The 26,324-nt window shown below is 39.7% G+C and overlaps 1 protein-coding gene across 4 annotated transcripts in view; it reads left to right on the top strand.

Annotated features, from left to right (window-relative positions):
- CYRIB (CYFIP related Rac1 interactor B) overlaps positions 1-26,324 on the top strand; it is a 96,948-nt gene that overhangs the window by 42,573 nt on the left and 28,051 nt on the right. For 3 of the 4 annotated variants that reach the window (XM_054270674.1, XM_054270586.1, XM_054270553.1), the window contains exons 2-3: positions 11,628-11,706; positions 23,318-23,354. The gene's annotated coding sequence lies outside the window, so the exon portion shown is untranslated. The remainder of the gene's footprint in view (positions 1-11,627; positions 11,707-23,317; positions 23,355-26,324) is intronic. The other variant, XM_054270761.1, reaches the window with a different exon arrangement.

The raw sequence follows: 26,324 nt of genomic DNA on the forward strand, positions 1-26,324 counted from the left end.
AAACGAGAAATTCTAGACCTGTCCTTTTGTGGGTGCAAGACAGCAGCTTTATGGGAGCCCAGAGTAACTATAGTGAAAAGTTTCCATCAACAGCAGCATCCTGAAGAGTAGAATGTGTCAGGTATAGCCATCTGTGGGCTGGTTTCTGGCTGTGTCTCTGTTTCTGTCCCTTTCCTCCACCCCTCTTTTGTCCCTATGTGGTCTTAAGTACACTTCTTTCCACCTTGTGGATCTTCTGAACTTCCTGTCGCTCAGTGTGTGCTGTAATTGTGCCTGAGTTGGTGTGCTGAGGAATGATCCTGTTTGCCATTCCCCTGCTCTCATTCACATCTCAGAGGAAGTAAAGTCAGCGTTCTGCCTTCAGGCTGCCAGAGTTAGGGCTCATTATGACAAAAGGTAGGAAGAGCTGCAGTTGGAAGGAGGTTGAGAATCACTGCCTTTAAGCAGTAGCTTTTATTGTCTAGTAGAAAAGTTATAGCTCTGTTTTCAGAAATAAATCTGCTTCAGTGGCTTGGCACTACCCCAATGTACCTTTTTGAAACAGTGATCCTTGATATAAGTGAGCGTGCTGAAGCAGCTCTTTCCCATTGCAGGCAGAGTGCTCAGTGGAAGAAACTAAAAGTCTGTAAAATAATGTTTGATAATTCCTTATGATAATCAAAACTTTGGTAGTGTGTACAAGAGTTTAAGGTAAGGAAGACGTTATTTCCTCAGAGTTTATTTTCCTACCACATGTTGCTCTTGTGGTGCCATGTGTGTGCACAAAGGCAGCACATGGGGCTCCAGAAACTGCCTCAAATATCAGGTTTCTCAGTGAACTAGTTCTTGTTATTGTTGTATTCCGGTAATAACAGGATGTGATACCTCTTACGGCAAGGTCTGTGTGCCTGAAGTTCCAGGTTTTGTATCTTCTCTTGTGATACATTTTATTTGCTGGTTTCAGAGTAGGCAGAGGAACATAGCTGCTCATGCCCTCTGCTATCTGTCAGGAATGTGACGTGGAGCCAGAGTCAGAGATGCCACCTTTCTGAACTACCCTTGTTTCCTTGCCTGGCTCTTGAGAATGCTTTTCATGGTCTCATGAACTGCTTAATGACTTCTCTGTTTTGTTCATGATCATGGAGGATAGTCTGGCTGACTAGCAATACAAAAAGCTGGTTCTACTTTTCCAGGTGTGGTTTATTCTTCACTAGTTCTACAGACTTGTTATAGACTCTTGTTGTATGAGAGACAATAGAATTTGTGGATCTTGTTAATGGCCTAAACACAAATTTCTTTTGCTTGAAGGCTTCTTCCATGGGAGCAGCTTATACTGTACATTAAGTATGCTTACTAAAATGCAAATTGTGCATTCATGCTCATTTTTCATTTTAGGAAATTGTCCCAGTGTAGGTTCAGTGTTGTTTTTTAAGAAATGTGTTCTAACTACAGGACATATTGGGACATTCCTCTCTGATAATCCAGCAGTAGCCAGTGTTGAAGTTGGTTGATCTGGATGAAACTTTTTTCCCCTCAAGCACATTGTTTAACATGTGCATCTTTTTCCTTTCTTAAAAATTATTTTTGTCATCTTTATGAAAGGATAGATGGATCAGCAGTTTGGAACACTTGAGTGATTTTATAATTAAAATAGTCTTAATAAAAGATTTTTCTTTAACTATAACATGCATATTTAAAGTGAAGTTACTGTTTATGTCCAGGATTAGACTGGACTGTCTCAAATGATTAGTTAACTTCTTACTGTCTGTAGGGCCTTAACTTAAAGGCTTAAGAAGCTCAAGTTTTCAGCAGTAAAACAGTAACTTCCATTATTTTTTAGGCTGATGGATGAGAGTTTAACATTAGTATCTTTGCTGAGTTGGAGTGCAGGATCTGATTTTTGGAGTCTGTATTGCTTCAGCAACTTCTGTCTGTAATGTGATGTAGTGCAGAGATTTTGGGGGTATGTTGCATGTGTGCTTCACATGGAGTATCCTCAGTGACTGCCTGGGGAGTCACTAAACAGCCTCTTCTGTGCTTTTGCCTTTATCCATTGCTGCCCTGCCAGCTCTTGCTGTAGCAGAATTCAAAGACAACACACCTGGCTAAAGTCCTTCTCTTCTTAGTGTTGAATGTTTGGCCTTATCATGAAAGAAGATAAGATAAGGAACTGAGGTATGGCAGTGTTAATTACCTGGAAGCAAATAGGAAGTTGTAGTAAAAACCAGGGATCAAATGCATATTTCTCTAGTTACTGCAGCAACTGGACGGAGTTTCTGTAGCTGAATGACTCCTCATAAAACATGTTTATAAGATAGAACTAAAGTTAGTAATAGGATATGGGACTCCTTTAGTTTCTCTGAAGTGATACATTAACTGAAAGTACCTCCAAGTGAAACCTTTTTATACCTTCAGATCTGGAAGATCTTAGTCATTGTTGGTGGCTTTGTTTTTAATACTATTTTTGCTGATACTTGTTTTTTAAAGAAAATAACAATTTGCACAAAAATGAGATGAGGCCCAGAAGGCCAACATCCATTTCTAGATTTGAGTGATACAATAATGAGTAAGTTAATATTTGTCTTGTTACTAAATTATTGAAAGCCAGATTGTTTTTTTATTTAAACTCAAGAAAACTACTGGAAGCCTCTTGTCCATGCAAAGGGGTTTTGCAGTGCGCTTTGTGAAGTCAGCCTCCTTTTGTTAGTGAGCTTTCTTTGGTGCTCATGACAATACCATTAGGCAAAAGAAATTTTCTAGTTCAGCCACAGTGAGAAGCATATCTTTATTAAAAAGATTTATCCTTATGTAAGTCTTCATACTTCCTCTGTCTTGTTTTTGTCACGTTCCAGTATTCAGAGATTGCTGGAAAATATCTGTTGCTGGAAAGGTCCTGCTATAAGAGATTTCTGCTATAAGAACACCCATAAATCATCCAGTTCTTTGGCAGTGTCTTTGCCACATGAGATGTCCCTGATAAATTGTGTGAGTTCATGAATGGCAATACAAATAATTCCATAGTAGGTAATGTTTGTTTTAGCCCATGCTGGGCATGGTGACCCTCAAACTAAACACTGTGAAAGTTAACTAGCTTTACTTACTCTGAGACTCCTTCTGAGAGAGATATGGGAGCTTTCTGCACTTGCACTGAGGGAGGCCAGCAAGGCTCAGTCAGTCCTGTTAGAGCTGATGATTTAACTTTTCTGAGTGCTCCTAATTGTCTGTGTGTGTAGCCTTCTTCTGTCAGCAGCCAGACACATCTAGGGTGTGCAATTAACTTTTGCATCTGTACTCAGTCCAACACACCCTGTAGGCACTGAATCACAGTCCTTGGACAGAGGAGCACTGCAGCACCACGTGATGGTTGCAGCTCCTTGCTGGAGTTACACATCCATGGTGTGTGTGCTTCCCTTTGTACCTCTCCAGGCTGGAGCTCGTGCTGGGCTTCCAGCGCTCAGTTCCTGTCACACTCTTCCCATTCCTGCCTTTCTGAGGAGCTCTGGAGCCTCTGGTTTGGTTGAACATTAACCTCGTGTGTGCACTGCCCATGCTCTGGCTGCACGGTGCTGAAGGGCCCTGTGGGATTCTCATGGAGGAGCAGCCTCAAGCACGCTCTGCCTGCAGAGCAACTCTCATCACATGGTTTGATGGAGTCCCTGATCTAAATTTGGAGACTGTAGGAGCCAGGCACCGTAATTTTAACTCTAGTTACACATACTAGTACAATTTATCCCTGGTTTTCAGTGATACTCCTAAAGTTGGTGGTCCTAGGACTTTTTTCAGGATGCTTGAAGTGCTTATACTGATGATATTCTTGTTGAATGTGCTGGCATCTGCGTGAAATAAATGATAATTGGATGAAGGGAAGCTGCTGCCTGTGCATGTCTGTTGTTGGAGTTTTGCTTAAATACAACAATTTTGTGTCTACCAGAATTATGCTGGCTATGATTTCACAGTTTTGTGTGATACAGTTCCTTTTCTTCATGTGTGGAATTTGAATTTTGTGGCTGTATTTCTTCATGGAAAGTGGTTCTTCACAATCTGTTAGTCTGAAGTAAGTATTTCTAGCCTCAGAATAGCAAAAAAGCTTTGTAGTGTGACACATCTCTAAATAAATAATAATGGTTTGGTTTTGGGTTTTTTTTAATTATTATTTGACTTCTGTTCCAGGGTAAAGTTTGATTTCAAAGCATGAACTAACAGCCTTGCTGCAATCTCTAGAACATGTGTGTGAATATTTGAACATTGGAGTTTGTAATTTTGCTTAAGCAGAAAAATGTAAGACTTGTTCTTGAATGCTTCCTTTGTTACTCCAATACAGGGTAATATAGAAAAAATTGTGGTGCTCCTGTTTTGGCTGAGGTTGTAGCTTCCACATTAAATGTAGGAAAAATGCCTCTGGAGATGATGGCATCTACAAGTACCCTTTGAACAAAGATCTTGTGCTATCTCAGTACACACAGTACATGAGAGGATGTGGGAGTGTAAGAATGGCTTGAAAATTCATCAGATTTCCTGTGCAGAAACAGGAGTCCAGTTGCTTTAAAGTTTGGGTAGTGAGAAGCGGATGTGAAAGCTGAGAGTTGACAGACAACCTTGTCAGGGTGAGACTTTCTACTCAAGGTTTCAAACATAAGCTTTGCAGTTTCATTTTTTTTCCCTTTTTTAACAAATATTGGATCCTGAAAAGATCATTCAGACTGCTTAAGCTAAGAGCTTAAACTATTTACTCATCAGATAAAGTTAGGTAGTGTAAACATCACTAAGAGCTGGAACTAATGCCTGCCTCTCTGTGGACTAGATAACAAGCTTGTCTAAATCCAGCTGATTGGAAAGTGGAGGGGGGGGGGGGGAAGGATATATTGACCAACTACTCAGAGTTGGGCTTCATAGCATCTTTCCATAGGTTGTCTTCCCCTTTCAGAATTTTTAAATTACAGACTTGTTGCCATAATAAGTGGGTAGAAGGGACACCTGACTCTACCCTCTGTTTAAGGAGTCTTGAATTGATTTGTCTGCCTGAGAGCCAGGCTCGTGCCTCCCTCCCAGCTGAAGCTGGGACACTTTCTAAGTAAGAATATGAAGGACCCTGAAGCTGAGACATGTTGTGAATTGGGGCTTCAGGTGTGTATCCAGGAAAGACTAAGCACAACAGAGCCTGATGAGAAGGAATTTTTATGGAGTGGGAAAGTCTTTTGTGTTTAGTCTTTGCTTAGGACAGATCTCTGTCCAAGGGAGATCTTTAACTGATCTTGCAGTTAGGATATGCAGCTTCTATCCTATAATTACAAGTTTAAGCTTAATGAAGAGTTTGTGTAGCTTGCTCATAAGTGTAACAGTTAAAGCTCTTAGAAAGCAGAACTGGTCCACTGGCTCTGGTCACAGGAGGATCTTCTTTCATTGTGCCTCTGTAGGCAGTAGAACAAAACAGGACTGATCCAACAATCAGTCCATGTGTTAATTCCTGGTTTCTGTAATGTCATTCAGTGCCTTGGTTGGGTGTTGTGTATCCAAGGAGAAAACACACATTAACTGAGATTGCAGGTCAAAAAATTTGTGGCATCTGTACTTGAGAGTGAAGAAATATTCCAGGTTGTGCCTTGTGCCTGTTTCTCTGTATGACAAAAGCGTTTTATGACAAAAGAATTGCTCCTGACATTTGTTATAAGAATTATCAGACTTTCTGCAAGGACTCTGCACTTCTGAGCAAGTTTCTGTAAGTTACATGATATGAAATTAATTATCCTCCTTCTTTGTATTTATCAAGAACATCCTCTCATTAGAAATAGGAAAAGATTAGTCCTGTCTCAGTCTGTCTGTACGTTCTTGCCCTTTTCACCCTGCTATGGAAACCTGCTCCATTACTAATCTGGAGAACATGTCATCTGTGTCCTGCCTCTTCATCTCTGAGTTGAGTCACTCTAGGACTTGAGTCACTCTCAGAAGAGTAGTTCTGTTTCAAAAGGAACTGGAGAAAATACTCAACGTGTTATTTCAAGTCTGGCATCAAATATATTCTTCTCTGTTCACAGTTAAACTTTAATCCTGTCTAATATAAGAGTATTCAAATGATTGACATATTTACTGCTTCCACATTTGTCTTTGAAACAGAGGCATATGCTTATTGTATGGCTAAATGGAATAAGTATTTAGCAGTTTCAGTTTAGTTGGTTTTTTACACATGAGCTACTTTCTCCTTATTGCTGCATTTGTAGTAAATGCAGATACAGGTTCCTGAGCTCCAAGAAGCTGAGTAAATTAGGGCTTGAAGGTCAATAATAGTCTGGTGAGAACTTCTGCAGTGTGAGCAAAGTCTACTGGAATTGGGGCATACCCTATTTCCAGTTATAATTAATAAATAATAAACCAAAAAGTGATAAGGATAGTCATCTACTAAATGTCAGTCCTTCTGTAAGTCTTAGTTATTTTGAAAAGCTGTATTTTTAAGGGAAGTTGCTAAGTGGTGTCGCAGTACTGAGCTTGAAGTACCAAATCCAGTGTTTGAAAGCTGCAATACAGCCCTGACAGGAGAAAGTGTTCACAATTGGAAATCCTTTATATGACTTTGGAGTAATTATTGGAGGAAAAGCTGGTCAGTGTTCTGTTCAGTGAATTGCACTTCAGAGAATACATTGTGTTGGGCTGATAATACTTTAAACCTCTGCCAAATGTTTGCCATAGGACAAGAGAAGGTTATGTGTGCCTTCCATCTCTGTCTTTGCAACTCTTAGTTAACTGGGTGATCCTAATTTACTCACAAAATTAGCTTCTAGTACATGAATAAATACTAGAGGTACATTTTTAACTGTAGTTAGTGGTTTTGCAGCTCAAACCTGTAAGGACTGTCACACTTAAGTCCTGTAACTCATGCTGCTCTGATGAATGAAAAAAAGGAATACTTTTGTTGAAAATGGTGTCACTAGAGTGCTCCAGTGTTACATGGAAGCAGAGCTGCAGGCTTCTGGAGGCAAATAGTTTTAACCTTGGAATGTGTCTTTGCATCAGTGTTATTAACTGCATGATGTACAGTTGAAGCTCAAACTATTGAGTTTTAGTGTAATTATTTGATCTTAAACACTTGGTTTCATTTCTGTCCTGGAAATAAAAGGAATGACAGCTTACTTTCTCAGCTGTGCAGAAGTGAATAACTGGGGATTTTTGAATAGTTCTCAGACTACCAATTCCTCAAATCACAGGAGAATTTCCTCTTTCAACTGAAAATTAAAGTTTTGGCAGAATATGTTCATAAGGGAAAAAAGTAGCCTGTATCATTTTAGCAGAATATAAAATTCTCAAGTTTTCTTGCTGTGGACCTATTAGTGAGTTCTGGTATTTTTATGTTTTCCTGCTTTTGTGGGACACTGGTTTTGTTGCTTTCTGCCTCTTTCTTGCACAGCTATTTGCTGTGAAGGGTGACCTGCCAGAAGCTCTGCAGGGGTTATTTTGACTACTCAATGTGTGTTCTGTCTTAGTCTGACACTAGAAAGGTTTGTAAGCCATAAGCCTTCTGACACTCAGTTATCTTTATGGATCTTTATGGCTTATTTTTTTCTTCAGCTCATTTTGTATACTCTGCATTTCAGATGTATCTTAGGATGTGTTGTTGTGTCTAGCAGTCTGTTGTGATCTGTGTTATGGAGGATACATCACCTTAAATCCACATTACTGTCTCTCCTGTGCTTTCTGTGTTTTGGACTAAGCCAAGTCAAGCACAGACAAAGATGATGTGTGTTATGTGATTTTTAAATGTGGTTCATATCTATACACCAGTGTTAGGTATACAGGCTAGGTGGAGTTACTCCTAAGTGGAATTCAGACAAGCTTTTGAGCTGAAATAGCCTGCATGTTAAGTTGTGAAATCTATATTTGTCTGGGCTTTTGAAGATTCTGTGTAGGTTACCAAATAAAGAGGAAATGAAATGGCATCTCAGGCCACCCCAGATGGTCACTTAGTAGTGTCCTTGGTGTGTGATTGTCTGACTGGAGCAAGGCAGAGACCTGGAGTGTGGGCTGTTGGGTTGAAGGTTTGGGCGGAATTCAAGGACAGACTGACCTCTGCACCTCAGCCCTGAGTCATTCCTGTGAGCTGCTTGTGAGGACATGTAGCCAGTTCTGACATGGGCTTTACATGGGCTGTAAGCCCCAGTCTTGCTTTAATGGTGGCAAAGACTGCAAAATCATTTAACTTGAAGCTCTGTGTAGACACTGCTGTATCTGACAATAACTGCCTGTTTTGCCTCAGTATTTCAGCAAACTGTCTTGGATGGAGTGCCCTGAGTCCCTCAGTGAAACCAGCTAAGCCCTGTGTTAGTGGCTTTACCCTTTGCTCCTGAGGACATAGCCATTAATAAATTTCTCAGAAGTTTTCTTCCTTGTAGCTCAAATGAGTGTGAAACTTGGAGGCTTGAGAAGCACTTTCTGTGGCTCTGCCTGTTGAAACATGCACCCAGGGAAAAGCAAACTCTGTGCCATTCACAGAAGGCTTTCTGCATCTTTATGGTTAATGGTCTTCTTGAGCATGAATTTTGTATGGAGAACAAGATTTAATCAGGTGCTGTGCTAATTCCAGCTTCCCCTTAAGTGACAAAACTAATGAAGTAAGGGATGGTCGCTTACATCAAGAGGTGAAGTCTCCCTAATTTAGCAGGAACAAGTAGGTTTATTGTCTGCTTCCTTCTTTTGAACTTATCATCCTACAAAGCTATGCCTGCACAGTGTGTGGAGGGCAGGCAAGGATATCTCCTGGGAATAAGCTTACTCTTTTGTTGTTCACCTGCTCTTCCCATTAGCCTGTCAAAGAAACAGTGTTAATTTACTCCACAAAGGTCTATTGAAGTAAAGAAAATGAGTTTGTGAACAAATCTTGTCTGTAAACTAAGATGGCAGTTACCTTGGTTTTTCTCAGCTATGCTATTTATACCATAGGTTACACTTTGGGGATGTGTTATTTAAAAAGAAAAATAAATCTCTCTTGGCAGTTTCCGTGGACTGAATGGGATTCATCTAGATCATATATAAGGAATTGTTGCCTTGAAAGCTGTGGAGATCTTCCAAAGGGGCCATGTTTTCTGCAGCTTTTCTGTGTGTGCTCCCCCTTCAGCAGCCTTGTCCTTGCTGTGTGCAGTGCTCCTGTGCAGCAGCCTCCTTCCTCTCCAGTTCCTCCTATCACACCAGGCTTAATTCATTGCCCTGTGCTGGCAGAGGATGTGCTTCCAGTGCTTTTCTGGATGTTTCCATCATCTCTTCAATGCACTGGAGCATATAGCAGTTCTGCCAGGTGGGATTCTCCCATCCAGAACTGCCTCACAGCTGTTGCTGCTGGCTCTGGCTTCCCTTTCTCCTGAAGCCAGGCTGCAGGAATGGATGGTCAGGGAGGAGGAACTACAGCACAGGAAATGCTGAGCAGCCAGGAGTGGGAGCAGGACTGCTGAGGGCAGAAGGGTCTCCAGTGAGCTTAGGTATTCTTTTCAGTAAACCAAAATCCTGCTTGTGATTTCAGTAGTTACAAGGAGATTTAACCATTCGAATTTGTCAACGTGATGCTGTCTGTCCTGACAGTAGAACAGCAGAAATATAACAATTTTCCTGTTTAATGAAATGATCAATCATGTTGAAAAAAAATCCATTTTTGGTAGTGAATAAGAAGCTTTTCATACTGCAGTGTAGCAGGGTAGAAGGAAGTGTTTTTGATTGAGTGTATTGAAGGAACTTGTTGAGTTTCTTAAATGGTCACTCAGGCAGCAAGGCTTTCAATTCTGTTATGGACTGTAGGCAGTGATAGAACTGCTCTGCTGTGCATTTGCCAGGCAGCATGAATGAAAGGATCTTATATCTTCCATTCAGTTTATAAGATAATTGTTAACCTATACAGTTGTCTGGCAAGAGGTCCATGAATGAAGGGGACTGAATAGGGTAGTGGAACAATGGTTTAAACAAAGCCTATGCATTAATGGAGTGAATGTGTTTTGGGTGTTGTTTAGATTTCTCCTTCTGCAAGAAAGAGAAATAGTGCTTCTTACAACATTTGCAGGAAAAAAAAAACAAACACCAACACATTAACTTGACAGGCAGTTGCTTATCTTAAGTACTGCCTTGACACAAATTGGCAAAAGTTATCATTAGTTAATATTAGTCTTTTTTTGGTTTTGCTTTTCAGCTGTCTGTTGCAATTATTTGTTTCCATGTAGCTGTGAACAGGATCCCTTGGTTTTGTTTGTCATAGTATCTCAGAGTCCTTAGCGCCTTTTCTCCTAGCTGTGCTCCTCAGCTTGCAGGTTTTTCCCTTTGCAGAGAGGGCAGGAGGCAATGGGGAGCATCTTTTGGATGGTAGTTTTCATTGTGACTAAAATCATTCCCCAACCTCGATACTTTATAACTCTTCCTCTTCCCTCCAGCCTTCCCAAGCTGGGGAAATCAGTAATGTTATGGTGTTTGTGATTATATATTTAACTGCAAAGCAACATATTTTTGTTAAATGCCCATTAATCAGGATTACCTGATGTAAGAGGAACTGCTGATAGCTGATTAAATACAAATTAACGCTGAATATTTCATGCCTCTTCAGCTGGATTTGAAATGACATGACAGGGATTTTATATTTCTAAAGCAAGTTTGTGCTAAAAACAGACATGTTGCAGAATATGCTTGACTTGGCTTTAAGAAGCAGAAAGAGAATTGGAGGACAAAATGGGAAGATGACTCTTTAAAAGAAACTTTGAAATGTAAGATACTAAAAAGAAGGATTCTAGTGCCAGGAATACCTGAAGGAGAAGCAGCAGTGGTTTTACTGGATACAGTTTAAGTGACAGCACTTAAGTACTTAAACACTTAAGTATTTAAATTAGCTGAAATCCTTGAAAGAGAAGCAGCCTACAAAACCCCAAAGGGAAAAGACTTATGAACCTTTCACCACAACAGAAAGCTATCAGTTCTGGGCAGTTCATCACCCAGTTACTGTACTAAAAAAGGTAGGCTGCTTGCTATATAAATCTACTCCAAATGAGCTGAAATACCCTCCAGGTGCTTGCAGTGGAATCTCAGTGCTGCATTTCCATAGGAAATGCTGTTTTGTTTGACCATACAAATACTGATTTTTCTAAACCAGAAGCTTAATTTTGAAGCAGAAAATCCTAGTGACCCTAGAGAAGTCCAGATAGGTAAAAACTTCTATTGGTGGCATTTTTTCTTTAACTGATGAAAACCATAGCAATGAAGTGCTTTTCCCTGTGTGCAATGTATGTGGCACTGTAAATAAAGCTTGAACTGAGACCTACTTTTTTCTGCTGCAATTATGTGTAACTCGGCTCTGTAATGCAGAGATGTAATGCTCTATTTTTTGTGCTGTAACTATATGTAACTTGGTAATGCTGAGCTGCAATGCTCTATTTCTGATGCTTGTGATCATGGCTAGCTAATAGCCTTACTGACTCACAGAAGAGGTTGTAAGGATGCTTCTCTGTTTGCTTGTAATGTCAATTCCATAAAATCACCAAGTGTTTTTGAATTCTGCATGTCTCATTTGCATTCCTAAAGGATTATGTAGGTTCCTTGGCACTGCAGGATTAACTTTGATTTACCCCTGGCACTGGTTTATGTGATTGAAATACCATGTATTGTTTATGTTTAATGGTGTTCCTCTGCTCTTTCAGATTGTGAGGACGAGCTGCTGCATCAATAATCTGAAGAAGGGAGTTCTCTGTTAAGACTGCAAGAAGATACTACTAACTGGTAAACGCTTGCTTGGGTTTCTTTGCTTGTAGAATATTTCTTTGTTTTCCATAATATTTTAGGCCAAGGAGTATAAAGTATTTTGATCTGTTGAAAGCAGGTAGTTTCTGCAACATTTTTTCTTTCCAACTGTCTGTGGCTCACCAGACAAAAGACTCAGTAGCAGTGGATAATGTGTGGGCATTTAAATTGGAATACAAATTGATTAAATTCCTGCTCTCTCTATGGAAGAAAAAAGACTGTTGTTTTTTTTTTTTTTTTCCTGTAATGACATGTTAGACATAGTCTGTTTGCTTTTTTAGCTGAGACAAATAGGATGTGTCTGTACTGTGTTCTGTATAAATACTATTTGAAGTGTGATAGTGCAAACAGTGAAACTTCAAATATAGTGCTTCAGAGTCTGGAGAGAGACAAAGGGAAGCCTTAACAGAAGTCCACATGCTTTGGAAGATGCCATTAATGTGCTTGTAATGACTCAATGGATGTTTGTTGAGGCCTAATTTTCACTGAGAATAATGTATGATAATAAAACTAAGGATGTCTTGTGATTCCCAGACACACCAAGTCATGTGCAGGCTGCTTTTGGTTACAGAGCAATAATGGGATCATCAGTGAGGAGCGATGACCACTTAATAGCAGTTTGCCAGTCCTTAGGTTAAGAAGATGTTGAGCTAGAGTATTACACAGCAATCACAAGCAAACCTGAGAATTTAGGGCATTGGAATGTCTTGACATAGGTAAATCATGTGCACATTGAGAGTTGGTACCAGAGTGACAGCTCACTTCTCAATTATTTAATACTGTAGATGAAGTAGCAGTTTTCCTCTGTAATTATACCTTCCTGTGCACCTTCCATCAAGATTGGATCTCACCTTTCTGTTTACAGCTGCCACTTGAGCTGCAGGGCTCATTGAATTTGTGTCAAGAGAGGGTTCTTTTGCCCAAATGGGGTGATGTGGCTGGGTTCAAGGAAGAACATGGAAAGAAGCACATCCTAGCCAAGAAGAAAACATTAAGCTTTCATGACTTAAGCATTTGCAGATGCTTTATTAATCTTCACTTGCCAGTTAATTTGCTTAGATTTTATAGGCAGTTATGGATAACTTTTAAAGTTCTTTTGTGTAGCTGTTGCAGAGAATATTAAAATGCTTGGTTTGGTTACTCTGCCAAACCTAGATTAATGATAGGAAAGTTTTGAAAGCTTATAGTAGTCAGCAGTGTGCATCTGTCAGAATGACACAGTAAAAACAAAGTTGTTTTAGTCTCTTTTTTTATATAAAGATGACTTTCATAGTACAGCTATTTCTGAGCGATAATTTCAAGAGTTTTGTTGCCTGTAAAATTGCAGTTCCTGAAACTAAAATACATATGAGACTCATTCCTAAATACTGGGTTTGAAAGTATATGACCTTCAGCTTTTAGGAGAAAAAACCTCTGGCATTTAGCGTGCCACATTTGAGGTACCAAAGCACTGTAGTGCCACCATAAGTTTTGAACCACATTAGCATCATCTGATAGTAACTTTTAGGATAATACTGTGGATTATTCTGATTGTATATGATGTGAATAAGTAATGTGTGTCTTTCACTAAATTTGGGTGCATAACTTGCCCTGTACAGAAGACTGAAAAGCTCATGAGTCTAGAATTGAAGTCTTCTGTCTTTCTCCCTACTTTGGCTTCCTTTTCCAGCCCATCATCTCCCCATCTCTCTCGGAGAGAGAAGTTTAACAGGATGGTCATGCTGAGTGAAACTGGGTAGTTCTATGAAGTGGTTCTTTGTCTGCAGCTGTGGTAAAGTATTTATCTGAAATCAGTATTTCCTTTAGGATCAGTAAGTCTCTTTTAGCATGGGGTAGTGCTAGTGCTGCAAAAACTTGGTTTCACTGTTTCCAGCAGTAACTTTGTTTTGGAAAGGCAGGAGCTGAGAGCCTGCTGAGCTCTGCTGTGTTTTAGACCTGCCCCAGGGTCTCAGCACAGGCCCCCAGCTCTGGGACTGTGCTGGAAAGAGAATGTGACACGTGGGTGCTGCATCCCTTGGGGCAGTGTCTGTGTCTGGGTCTTGCAGGACTGGTGCCAAGATAAAAATCCTAACCCAGTTGGTCCTTGATGTGCTGCAGACCAGCCCAAGTGGTTGTGGGGGATGAGCATGCCCATTTCATCCAGGTGGTGTTCCTTTGCTTAAGACAGTTTCAACTGTCCGTTATCACAGCCACTGAAGGATGAGTATCATTTCAGTGTTTGCCCTATTTTTCTTGTATTAGCTGTTCTTTTTCATTATGCGAACTTAATTTATATGGGATTATTTTTCCAGAATATCAGTTGTTCAGAAAATATATTAATAATTGTCTTCTGCTTTCACATATAATCTCTGATAATTATTCACTCTCATTTTAGTGTTATCTCTTACATGCAGCTTGAACTTGTCTGCATGCTTGAAGATTTAAAAATCTTTCCATGCAACTTAGAATTGTTCCCCCATAATGATGATGGGGAGATGGTTTGAGCAAACTGATTAACATGTTGTGAAGTCTCTCCAGTACTGATATTGCATTGATATTGTGGGTGGATTAACAGGTTTTTCATTTATGCTAATTTTAATAAATATGAAAACACCTTCAGTATTATGTTTACAAAGTGAAAGCAAATGCATACCTGCCATTTTCTTATTAATTTTGAGAGCTCTTTGTTGTGGCTTGTATTGCTCTTATGAAAGTAACATTTGTCTGGCTGACACATCTTTAAATGTTTTGCTTCCTCTTGTGAAGAACCTTTAAAACTTCTTCAGTAACAATGTCAGTCTTTTCCTGCAAATCCCTTAATAAGTGTTAAACTTACAAAGAGCAGGAATATTTGTTGTCTTTATACCTGTGTGTGTAGAAAAGGTTTGAAGTGAAGGATCTCATGCAGGAGAGATCCTGTATTTGAGTAAGGCCCTATTTCATGTGTTTACAGAATTCTGTTTGATTTTGACTGGTGGGAAAGTTTATATGAAGTTAAACATGCTGCAAGAAATATGAAGCTTGGTTCTGTTTTGCTCAGTGCTAAATGTTTCCTCTGTTAGACAAGGAAATAGGCTTTATAAATGTGTAGCTTTTAATGGCTGCTTTCAGAAGGGTTTGTTTGTTTGTTTGTTTGAGGAAACCTGTGTAACCACCACAGAAAGTGGTGACATTGCAAATACTTCTAAAAGCTTTCAGTGCAAAGCCCACGAGAGACCAACAGCAGGGTAATGTGGGAACATCAGGGGTAAAAGAATAACCTGCCACAGTGATGTTATAGAATGTAAATATGTTAAGAAAAATTGCCTTTCTGACAACTAAAACCACTTGTACTTCCCATTTGTGCCACAACTTAATCTCCTTTGATATCGGTGCTCTAAATATATTGTTGTAGGTTTGTCTGTAAATTCAGCAGATCCTCTTGAATTGATTTCTCATTCATGTGAAAGTGGGTTTGTGTTAAATGGCTCTTAGTACATGGAGGTTAAGTACTTGTTGTGATTTTGATACTCAAGATAATGTGGTAGAAATTCTGATCATGATACTGATATTCTAGCAGCATGCATTTATTTTGCATTAATGGTGGTGTCTAAGGCAAAAAAAGAGGAATGGCTGACTTGTTTTAGGCTGAACTGAGCTGTCTTGTACTTATTTGCTGTATTTTCTCTTGGGACTTGTTTACTGTGCCTCACTGCAATAGCGCAGGAGTAGATTGAGGTGTTAGAAGCTTTTATGCAGTGCTGTGGTTTTTAAAGTTTAATAGTGTTTATTACCAATGTAAATAATGTGCCTGTGCTGAGGGAACATAATGTGGTATCTTCTTTTCCACAGTAGATGTAACTAAGTTAAACCTTAAACAAAGATTGCAGTAATCTGCAGATGATCAGTGACAAGACTTTTTCAGTGGAATCAAGTGAATTCAGTGTGGAGCTCTTCCAAAATATCTTTCCTTTACATGTAGTAGTGCTACTGCAACAGTTAATAGAATAGTTTAAAAATAAGTGAGTTTTGAATTTGGTTTAAAGACTTATTTAGTAAACAGTGCTCTGCTTGAGACTTCAGCCATGCTGGTTTGTTTATGAAGGTAAAGCTGCTATTTTTCTGTACCTGTAAATAGTTGCTCAGAACAACATGAACTGTTTAATTCTGTTTGTCCAATGAGCCTTCAAATCAAAGGCATTAATTTTAGGGTTGTTTTGACTTTTTGAAAAGTCACTTTTAAACAGGGCAGCAAAATATGTAAACTTTTCTCATCAGAAATACATTTGACCTGAAAAGCTGTGCTTGTTGAGACAGGTGACTGTGGAGGTTCATATTCAGTTTTTTGTGGCCTGTTCTATTAGGTTAAGGTCAGATGTTGCTTATTTCATTTCCTGACTTAGAGAAGAAATCTAAAATACTTGTTAAAGGACAATTCTAAGTTTTGTGGAGAGAGGGTTGTTTTTTTATAACTCTGCAGGCACTTGAACTATAGACCTAAAGTCCTTTAGTTCTTGTTAGTGTTCAGCTTACTGCTTGACCACATAACTGCAGTTTTACTATTTAGAATCATAGAATGTCTCAAGTTGGAAAGGACCCACACAAATCTTAAAGTTCAGCTCTCTGCTCCTTGCAGGACTCCCTACCACTAAATCATATGACTCAAGAGCATTGTCCAGACACTTCCTGAGCTCTGTCAGGCTTGGTGCCATGTCCACTTCCCTGGGGATCCTGTTCCAATGACCACACACCCCCTCAGTGAAGCTTTCCTGAATATCCCATCTGAACTGCCTCTGATGCAGCTTGCCTCCCTTAAGGTGATCATAGAATTAATTTGAGAAATTATTGAAAAGAAATAGTGTGCAGCTGCTGAGACTCAGTGCCATTAAATTACAATGCAGGAATTAAGACCTTGTTGTATAGCTTCTGGATTTTTTGGTTTATTTTCCTGCCTGTTGGATAAAGCTGTTGAAAACACACAACAGTCCCTAGGAACTGAACCTGGACATTCCCATATTATCTCTCTCATATTTGTTACCCTGTATTCTGTAATTCTTGTGTTTTTCCATCTCACATGCTGCCCAAATAAACATTTGAGATCCCAGGTTAAAATAGCATGGTTAGATTCTTCCTTTCTGGACAGCTAATGATTGATTACAATTGCTTTTAGTATTCTAATCATCCATGTTTTTACTAGAATAATTTCAAAACTGTACTACTGCAATGTATAGCTGATTGAAAAAGCTTCTTCATACCTGCTTGTCCCAAGGCTGTCCTGGAGTCACCCTTTGGAAAGTCCTGCCTCCTTTTGTGGATGAGTTACAGCTGGAAGGAGCTGCCTCTGCTGGGCTTTGCATGGTGGGGCAGCCCTGGGGGCAGGAATTCAGGTGAACTGCTCGCCTGTCACCTGGAAACTGCTCAGCCCTGAGCCTGTGACAAAACTTACTGCTGCTGGTGTTCATAGGAATGGCTTTTCAGGCTTGTAAAAATCTAAACTGTGTTCTTAGCAATCTGAAATAAACACATCCATTGTCTCTGAGCAGCAGAGATGCTGTGTGGGATACTTCCATAGCTGTAGCACAATCAGCTTAGGTCTAAGTTCATCTTAGAGTTTTACCTATCAGAGGGGTAGCTAGGGCTAAAGCTCTCAATTTTTGATACTGTTGATGAACAGTTGATGGTTAGAACTCACTAAAACCAATAAAAAGATCTTTTAGGTGGTGAGTGACTCTAACTCTTCTGTGGCTGGGGTTTTTTTTGTTTGTTTGTTGGCTTTTTTGGAGGTCTTTTTTTTGTGGTAGAAGTTCCTTGCTGTTCATATGACCTATTACAGTCCTGAGGAAAGTGTTTGTTGGGTTTTTTTTTTTTTTTTTGGTTTGTTTTTATTTACCCTGACAGTAGAAATCTAGATTATAAGGAATAAGGACTCCTCTGTTCAAGCATTAGGGAATAGGGCTATGGGTCTTGGTGTTGCTCAGAGCTGCTCCTACACACTAATAATGTGAATGGGAAAGCCCTGCTGGCCTTTCCTTGTCTTACTGTTTGTGTTTGTGCAAACTTCCTGGGACAGGACATGGTTTCATTTCTGTTTGGATGATACTGAGCTAGAACTCTCTGTTAAACTCTGTCATATTCCTCATAAATTATATCATCTGTATATCTTAGATAAATAAGCTGTTGAATCACTTGAGTGGTATTCAGGAACACTTCACAACTGGGTGTTAACAGCATAAAAACAAAGGAAGCATCTACTGTGGTAAAGCAATGATGCCAGGTAGTCATGGGGAAGTTAAACATGCAGTGCCAAATGCCAGTGCCAAATGGCAGTGTCATTTAAAGGTGTCAGAATGATATCCTGTGTCTCTTCCTACCTTAGGAATATTTCAGTAGTGTTTTTGAGGAGAGTTCTTAAAAATTCTGCTTGTGTTTTATATCCAGTACTAAATCACTTCAGGGTTTGGATTTATGAAAGTTCAAAAGAAATACAGGAGATAATATATTACCAAAAGTAGAAAGTTCAGTTGTCTGAGTAATTGACTATTAGACACAGGACTTGCTTTAATAATTCTTGCAGTCTTTTTAATTTTTTTTGGTGTTTTTTTTTTTTTTAGTAGAACCAGCTGTGTCACCTGGACTAAAGTAGCACAGCTTTACCCTCTACTCCACTACCAAAAAAAGCAACCAAACACAAACTAAAACACAACTCTAAATTAAACAGCTAAAGAAGCCCCATCTCTGCGTTACTGTAATTCCTTACTTGTCTTCTGGTTACCCAACCTTTGTTTTCTCAGCTTATTTCTATAAGTGAAAAAGTTTATTTGGCAATATTTAACTTTTTGATCTGGTTAAAAAAATCTCTTGTACTTGATGTTCAACTTGCAGGTTTGTAGAGCTTTGAGATGCAAAAATGAAGATTATGATAGTTCATTTTACTGTTTCCACTAAACCAAAGTAATGGTTTGTCCCAGAAACAAATCATTATGTGTAAGTGGATGAAAATACAAATTTTCATGCTGAATACTAGTTTTGTGTGAATATCCACTTCTGCCATACAAGCTTCTCAAATATCTTTTCATTTTCCCTTTTTTTTTTTTATTTCTTTTCTGAAGTTGTTGGAAGGGGTATATGTATAAAACCTTGTGTCCCTCCTATTGGTCTACAGTGCAGCATGTAAACTTTTCTGAAAGCTTTCAAGGAATCTTTTAGGTTGGAACAGGCATGCAAGGTCAGGTCCAACCATCACCCTCCACTGCCAAGTCCACAACAATATAATGTGATGCATTAACTACAAAAGGTGTTAAAAAAACCCCAACCTTGAAATTAATACCATATGAAGTGAAGCTGCTATGCAACAGTAACAGCTTAGAGATAAGGTATCCCGTGAAAGTATAATAATTAGGGAAAATGAAATAAGCTTGAAAAACTGTAGTGGAACAGTAGGCCCTCTGATGCATTCACAGTCCATTTCTGTCATTAAATTACAAATTTAAAACATGAATTTGAGTGTAGCAGGTAATGTTAGGTACTGTGGCAGCAGCATTGAGAAATTACACAGGATAGGGAAAGATTTAATATAACATTTGAACTTCTAAGAAGCAATTTTGCCTCACCAAGATAAATGAAAATGAATGGAGAAGAAAGATTTGAGCTGGAGCTTTACAATCAGAAGTCAGAAAAGTGGTTTTATAGCAAGCAACCAGTACATTTGCTCTTTGTGAAGAACTGAGGTCACTTTGCAGTAGTGGTAGCCTGCTTGGCTAATCTTAGTCTCATATACAATTGCCATACAGATATAGAAGGATCTTTGCTACAATCACTGATGTTAAACACCAGAGTTCATCCATTTAGCTTTGAGCCATGGGTTCATCTGCAGATGCTCTGAAACTCTCTTTGAAATATGATCCTAGCAATGAATTATTTTTTATAGCTTAGACATCTGTTATTGTTACTGAAGTAAAAATCAAATTTTATTACTAAACATTTCTGACTTTTCTCTTTTTATTACTCACAAGATGTGGGATGTATTTGACTTGTGGCTCTCTTTTGGACTGGGCTTGGTTTTTATGTTTTAGTGTGTGCTTCTAAGGGTAGCAAGTTTTTTAGAGCTGTTTCCACAAACTTTATTTCAAGTCTGAAACTGAACCAAGAGAGCAGGAACATCTAAAAATTGCCAAGGCAGGTGGACTTTGAGCTAGATCCTGTTCTCTTCTGTATCCAGGAGCTGTTGGCATGAATGAACTGAGAACATCTGTGCCATGGTCCACAACTGGTTCACATGGATTTCAAGGTGCTGATGCTTACCCAGAGGGGTCCCAGTGCAGGCTTGAACTGCAAACCAGGAATTGAAACATTTGCTCTGTCAGAGCAGCAGTCTGCTTGTTTTGAGAACAGCTTTAGTCTGGGTGCCCAGTGTTTCACAGAGAGTACATGAATCCCATGCAAGCTTTTGCTAGTAAGTGCTGTAAGCTTTGTGAAGTTCATACTTTCTGGAGTTCCCTGATGAGCTGAGGTACCAGTTGAGTAGGCAAAGTAATTTAGATTCTTGGTGCAAAGTTGTTGATGATTCTTTCTTACCACTCACTGTTTTCAGAACGTGAGTGTTGGAAAGCCTGAAAAAATCATCATTCTGCAGCAATTCATGAGTGACAGTCACTGACAAGTCTGTGCCTGAGTTGAGGCTCCTTTATTAGTTCAGCCAGAGCTGGGCAGAGGACAGTGGTTTCACACTGGAAGTTCATGGTTTGCTGTTCTCATGTGCAATCTGTTTCCATGTATTGCTGAGTTAAGCAGCATCAGTTCAATATGAGGTGGATGCCCAAAGCACAGGGCTTACTCAGCGGTTAGCCAATTTTCATTGAGGTTTTTTCCTCCAGTTTCATCATTCACAATGATGCCAAGTTTACTTACTGCATCTTTTTTATCTGGGTACCATCTGACTTGTCAGCTGCAGGCTTGTGCTCTGACAAACCGAATGATGCTTGGTTTTGTTTCTGTTATGCTACATGTAGATGGTTCACTGTCCCTCTCTGATGGCTCTAGACAGTTTTCCATTTTGGTTCTTCAGCTGCTGTGACAGTTGTTTGAATTTCTGTTGTAGTTGGCCTGAGGTATTGGCACATGCTTTGGCCTCTTTCTGCTGTGGTGAAGTTAGGCTGCAGTTCAAGGGAAGGGGTTGTGTGGCTAAATGAGATCCCTGGGATGGGATGCATTAATCTGTCTGCTGTTTGACTCCATGAGCTGTAACCCATTGAGTAAAGTTAATTTTCCTGCCCAGAACTTTTTTTTTCTGTAATGTAGCATTAAATATTTGACTACCTCAGAATCACAAGGAATTGAAAAATGCTGGGTCTGAATTATTCAATTTTCACTGCCTATTAAGTTGTGTAGTTTGCATGTCTCATCTTGTGCCTGTTTGTGGTATTTCTATAATAATCTGCAGATCTAAACCTTGAGGATAAGTCAGAAGGAAGCTCAGAGGTTTTGCAAATCCTCTATCCCAGCATGAAAACCCAAATAGTGCATGTTGAACCAGAAAGAGTTCTTCATTTAGAAACTCCTTAGTCTAAATCAAGGTGTATCCAAAGTGCAAAAATGAATTCTGAAAAGAAGCCAGTTCACCAATCATTTCACATCTGTGTATTTTTAATGCATCTTTGCTGGTGTTCCTCCCTGACTAGAGATCAGCAAGTCAATTTCTTATCCATTTAGGCAGTGCTTTATTATATTGCTCAGTGCCAACCTCTAAATTTAAAATACTGTGATGTGAAGTCACACTATGTAAAAAAATCAAATACCTGTCAGCTTGCCAGGATAAACCAAGCATCAGCAGTGCTCAGTGTGAGCTGTTTTGCTCAAAGGCTTGTTCATAGCTACTAAAGGATAGGAAACCAGTTAATGGATTCCTGTGCTAACATCTCTGCCTGTTATTGATGACAGTCCAACTGACCTATAATTCTCAGCTTTCCTGGCTGCTTCCCTTTTGCCTAATGGCTTTGCTGTTCTCCTCCTGCCTTCATTACCACAGGAGTCCTAGAAGGCTTTGTTAATTATTAACTTCCACTCATTCATTGAAGCCTTCAGGACCAGCCACCTGAGCATCAGCACGTTGTTCTTGCAGGTGTAAGTGCTCATGTCTCTATGTGTGCAGCACTGTGTCCAGAAAGATGGAAAGACCTGACCTCATTTTTTTTGCTAATAATTCTATCAGTTGGAAATAGGTGTATTTCTGTAGAAATGAACTAGTACCATTAGAGGACACTTTTTTTTGAAAGTCCCTAAGCTAGCTGCTACAGTGGGCTTTTTTTCCTTTCACTTTCAAATTTATTTCTATAGTCTGCTCATTCTAATGAATTTAGGCTTCTTGTTTTTGTTTAAAGCCCAGTCCTATCTGACTTTTCTTTCACTCTTTTTCAGGAAATTAGCTTAGAGTAGTGTTGGGTCACACTTTGGTTTCAGTTTCTCTTTGCAATGCCAGTTGTGTTCAGCCCTGACCTGCAGGGGACTAGCAATTTCCAGAGTTTTATTTTTGTTGTGCTGTCTCAAGGCACAAATTGAGCAGTCTGAAGTCATGAGAAGGGAGAAAACCCCCCATATTTAAAATATGCCCAATGTGAGTGGGTGCATTTTAGGGAATTGCAGTAGCTCCTACAAGGACAGTGCTGTTAACCATGTTGTCCTGAAGTGCTGGCTGTTGCCTATTTTTGAGGAAGTAAGGGGAAGCTGAAGTCAATAGGAAAAGGGCAAAAGCAGCTGCTACCCAAACTTAAGGCTGGTCAAGGGGAAAACTTCTTTGAGAGAGAAGTGTGCACTGAAAATAATGGAGAGTTAAATTTCTACAGTTGTAACTGTCTGATGGTCATGGTTTTGCTTATGTTCAGTGCTCTGGGCTGTGAAGAGTCATTCTCACTAAAGTCCCCACTCTGCTCCTTGCCTGTGTTGCAGTGTACCTTCAGAGCCTTCCCTAGCTAATGTTACACTATTATTTCCTGTGAAGCTTGCAGTTACTGTAATACTCCAAACCTTCTCCTTTAAACTGTACTGTTAACATAATTATTTCACCATGTTATGACGGTGGTAATGATGTGTGCAGCACACTGATGCTGTCCAAGAACACTAGTTTTCTTTGTTAAGCAAATGGTTTTCAGTGACTTGAAAATGCCTTCTCTGGAGGTCAGCATGCAAGCCTTGAATTTTTTCAAGTGCACATTTGTGTGGTTGGATTAGAATCTTGTGTGATTTTCTTGCTAAAGCAATGTGAAATGCAAGCAGAACAGTTTGCCACTGGTATTTTATTGCAGCTTTGACTCTTAAGTTATTAAATTTATTCTGGAATATATGTGTTTATGCATTGTCTAATTTTTCCCTGGAAGCACATTCATTGCCAAATAATGGCATTCCCTATTTATTTGTATGCCTAGAGATAAAACACAGTTCTGAATTACATTTTCTTAGCATATTTTTTAAAAGTCCTGGTGGTGTATGGATCCAGGACTGTGTTTATGAAGTAGATACATAAGAACAGTGTGTCTGGAGCAGATGTGTGTTTGCTTTTCCAAGGTCACACTGCATTGCATTTAAGACTTTTGGTGTAAAAGAATTAATTTCCATAATCTCTTTTTTCTTTTTAAAACAGACTGGAGGCCAAGAACAGAGTGCAGCACTGGCTGTAGGTAAGAATTGAAACTTAACCTGCTTGAAAACGGCTGCCAAATAAGCAAAATTGTAGTATGTTAAAGGACAGAAAATGGGACTCTTTCAATATTAGTCATTTTCCCTGCAAGAACTTGCTTTCCCTCTTTTCCTTCAAGAACTCTTGAAATGTGTGGTGTTCTCTGGGAGTCCTGATCCCTGACAGAATTTATGCCTCTGTGTTTAAAGATGCTAAACCAGGCTGCAAGGATTTGGTTTTTGCTTCCACAGGGCCTCAGCACAGAGCCTGGTGAGGCTGATTTTGAAAACTCTTCACCAGAGTGATGTGAAGTCTCATTACTTCAAAGAAGGCATTTCCATTGTACACGAAGTGGTTTGGACACTTGTGTGAACTTACCCTAGAAGACTGTGCAGTTTCTTGAACTATTTAAAGAAAAATAATGTTTTGGTGGTTTTTCTCTCTGTGTTTTTAGTAAAGCTACTGTGTAGCTGAACCAGATCCCTTATGCCAGAAACCAGTACTGTGAACCAGCTTGTGAGACTGAAGAGGTAGCACATGCTCATGTGAAGGTTTTAGCTTACTTTTATAACCTGCTGCTTGTCATCTAAGTGTCTGTGTGATACTTCATGTTTATTGTGCTTTGCCAGCACAGCCATTCATCTTCTGTCACATTGGGAAGGTGATGGTACCAAATGTGAGGTAGGATTTATTTTTCTTCTGTTTTTGATTAATCATCAAAAAGCCATTGAATTCTGGGGAGCTGGTTAGATGGATTTGTGTTGAGGGTTAATCCAGGCTAGATACAGGTGCCCACCAGAGCCACTCTGTCACTCCCTTCTGAGTTGGAGAAGGGAGACAAAATACAACAAAATCTCATGGACTGAGATAAGGGTGGGGGGAGATCATTCACCAGTTACTGTCATGGGTAAAACAGACTCAGCTTAGGAAAATTAGTTGAATTTATTACCATTAGAATTAGAGCTCCTTCCCCCCACCCCTTCTTCCTTACTAAGCTTAACTTCATCCCCAGTCCTTTGCCTCAGCCCTTCCTGCTCAGTCAGGGGAGATGGGGAATGGGGGCTACAGTCAGTTCATCTCAGGTTGTTTCTGCTGCTGCTGCTTCCTCCTCAGAGAGAGGAGCCCTTCCCTGTTCCAGTGTGGGATGTCCCTCCCACAGGACACAGTCCTCCAGGAACTTTTCCAACATGAGTCCTTCTCAAGGGCTACAGTTGTTCACAAACTGCTCCAGTGATGGTCTCTTCCATGGGGTGCAGTCTTGCAGGAACAGGCTGCTCCATGTGGGTCCTCCACAGGTCCTGCCAGGAGGACCATGGGCCCACCATGGGCATCCCTCAGGGTCACAGCCTCCTTGGGCATCCACCTGCTCTGGTGCAGGGTCCTCCACAGGCTGCAGGTGGATCTCTGCTCCCATGTGGGAATAGCACTAATACCTTTTTCATTTCATAGCTTGTACTTATAAAATCCTTGAGGGTATTGTTAAAGGTGCAGTTGGAACTAGTGCAAACTTCTAATTTACAGTATTGTGTGCATTTACAAATGAAACGTTATAAAAGTTACTGAAGTGAGTCAGACCATGGGTCCATCTAGGCAAGTCCAGGCTCCAGGATCACCATCTTTCTTCCCTGTGCATGTGTGCACTTGGTTTTGCACATCCTTTTATAATCTCCACTTACTCATCTACTAGAGCAGTGCTGCTTCTGCTTAGGAAGGTGAGTGTCATCCAGAAAAGCTAGAAAAACTCAGGTTGAATTGCTGGGAATGATACTGCCTGCAGGAAGAAGAATGCTGTCCAGCAAATGGCAAATAACTTCTGTTTTCTTTGGAGAAACTGTGGACCAGCAGTGTTTCAGGTATTGAAGGGAGAATGTTTGCAAGTCAAGGATATGTGGTGTCCAGCTCAGCAGAAGCTGCGGTGTCACTCCTGATGCTTTCAACTTCTCCAGCTATGCCAAGACAGAGTTAGCTGCCAGATGCTTGACAGCATCATGAACCATCAGGCAGTCACCAGAGTTCAGAGTTGGGAGGGACTGACCAACCCTACCCAAGCAACATGTAAAGAAGTGAAGGCTATGGAGGCGTTTGGTAAAGTTTTGAAGAATGGACAAACTGAATTAGATATTACTGTTGAATAAGGTTAAAACCTGAGAAAAAGCTTAATATTGAGTGAAACCTAATTCTTTGTGTGAGCAGGTGCTTAAGGAATAGTAAGAACAGGGATACCATGTATTTGTGGTTCTTCTAGTATGTATTTTCAGCTGGGGTATTTTTCAGAGCCACATGTTATTAAAGGTGTTCAGTATACTTAATGTCTTTCCATTCTGCCTGTGTACCTGGTTTTCCCCAGGAACTGCTGCAGACTTCTTGTGAGACAAGATGAGATGGACCTGTAGAGTTCACAGATGGACCACTGCAGAAAATCATAACTCTGCATGATATTCTATGTATTTGTTACTGATCTTAATGGATTTCAGGTTGTATGATATCACTGAAGCATAGAAATGTTTCTCCATATTTCCAACAGGTGGATGAGAATGAATTGTCTTATATTATCTTAGCCTTACTGGGTACTTGTACTTTGATTTTAAGATATAATAAAACTTGAGATGATGGGAGAAATGGAAAATGGGATAAAAAATTATCATATTTGCACAGATATATAAATCTGGACCAGAAATCTGTAGTGGACTACCAGCAACAGAAATCTGACCCAATCTGGTCAGGTGGTGTTTTTTTTGTTTAGTTGGGATTTTTTTAACACTTGCTTTCCAACAAGAAAAGCTATCCAGGTTCAGTAGAAGTAGTTGGTGGTCTTTTGAGAGGATCTGAAGAAGTAACTTGATGTAACAAAGATAGCTGGTAGATCCTCAATCTTGCAAGGAGTCACTTTTGAATAATAAATAAACCATGTAGAGACCAGTTTTATCCCTCTGCCCTGCCTAATGCTTGTCTGTTTGTTACTGTTTCTGAA

This window comes from Melozone crissalis, unplaced genomic scaffold (genome assembly GCF_028551555.1).
Source record: "Melozone crissalis strain CALT ecotype California unplaced genomic scaffold, PUWL_Pcris_2 ptg000002l_1, whole genome shotgun sequence".
Lineage (NCBI taxonomy): Eukaryota > Metazoa > Chordata > Aves > Passeriformes > Passerellidae > Melozone > Melozone crissalis.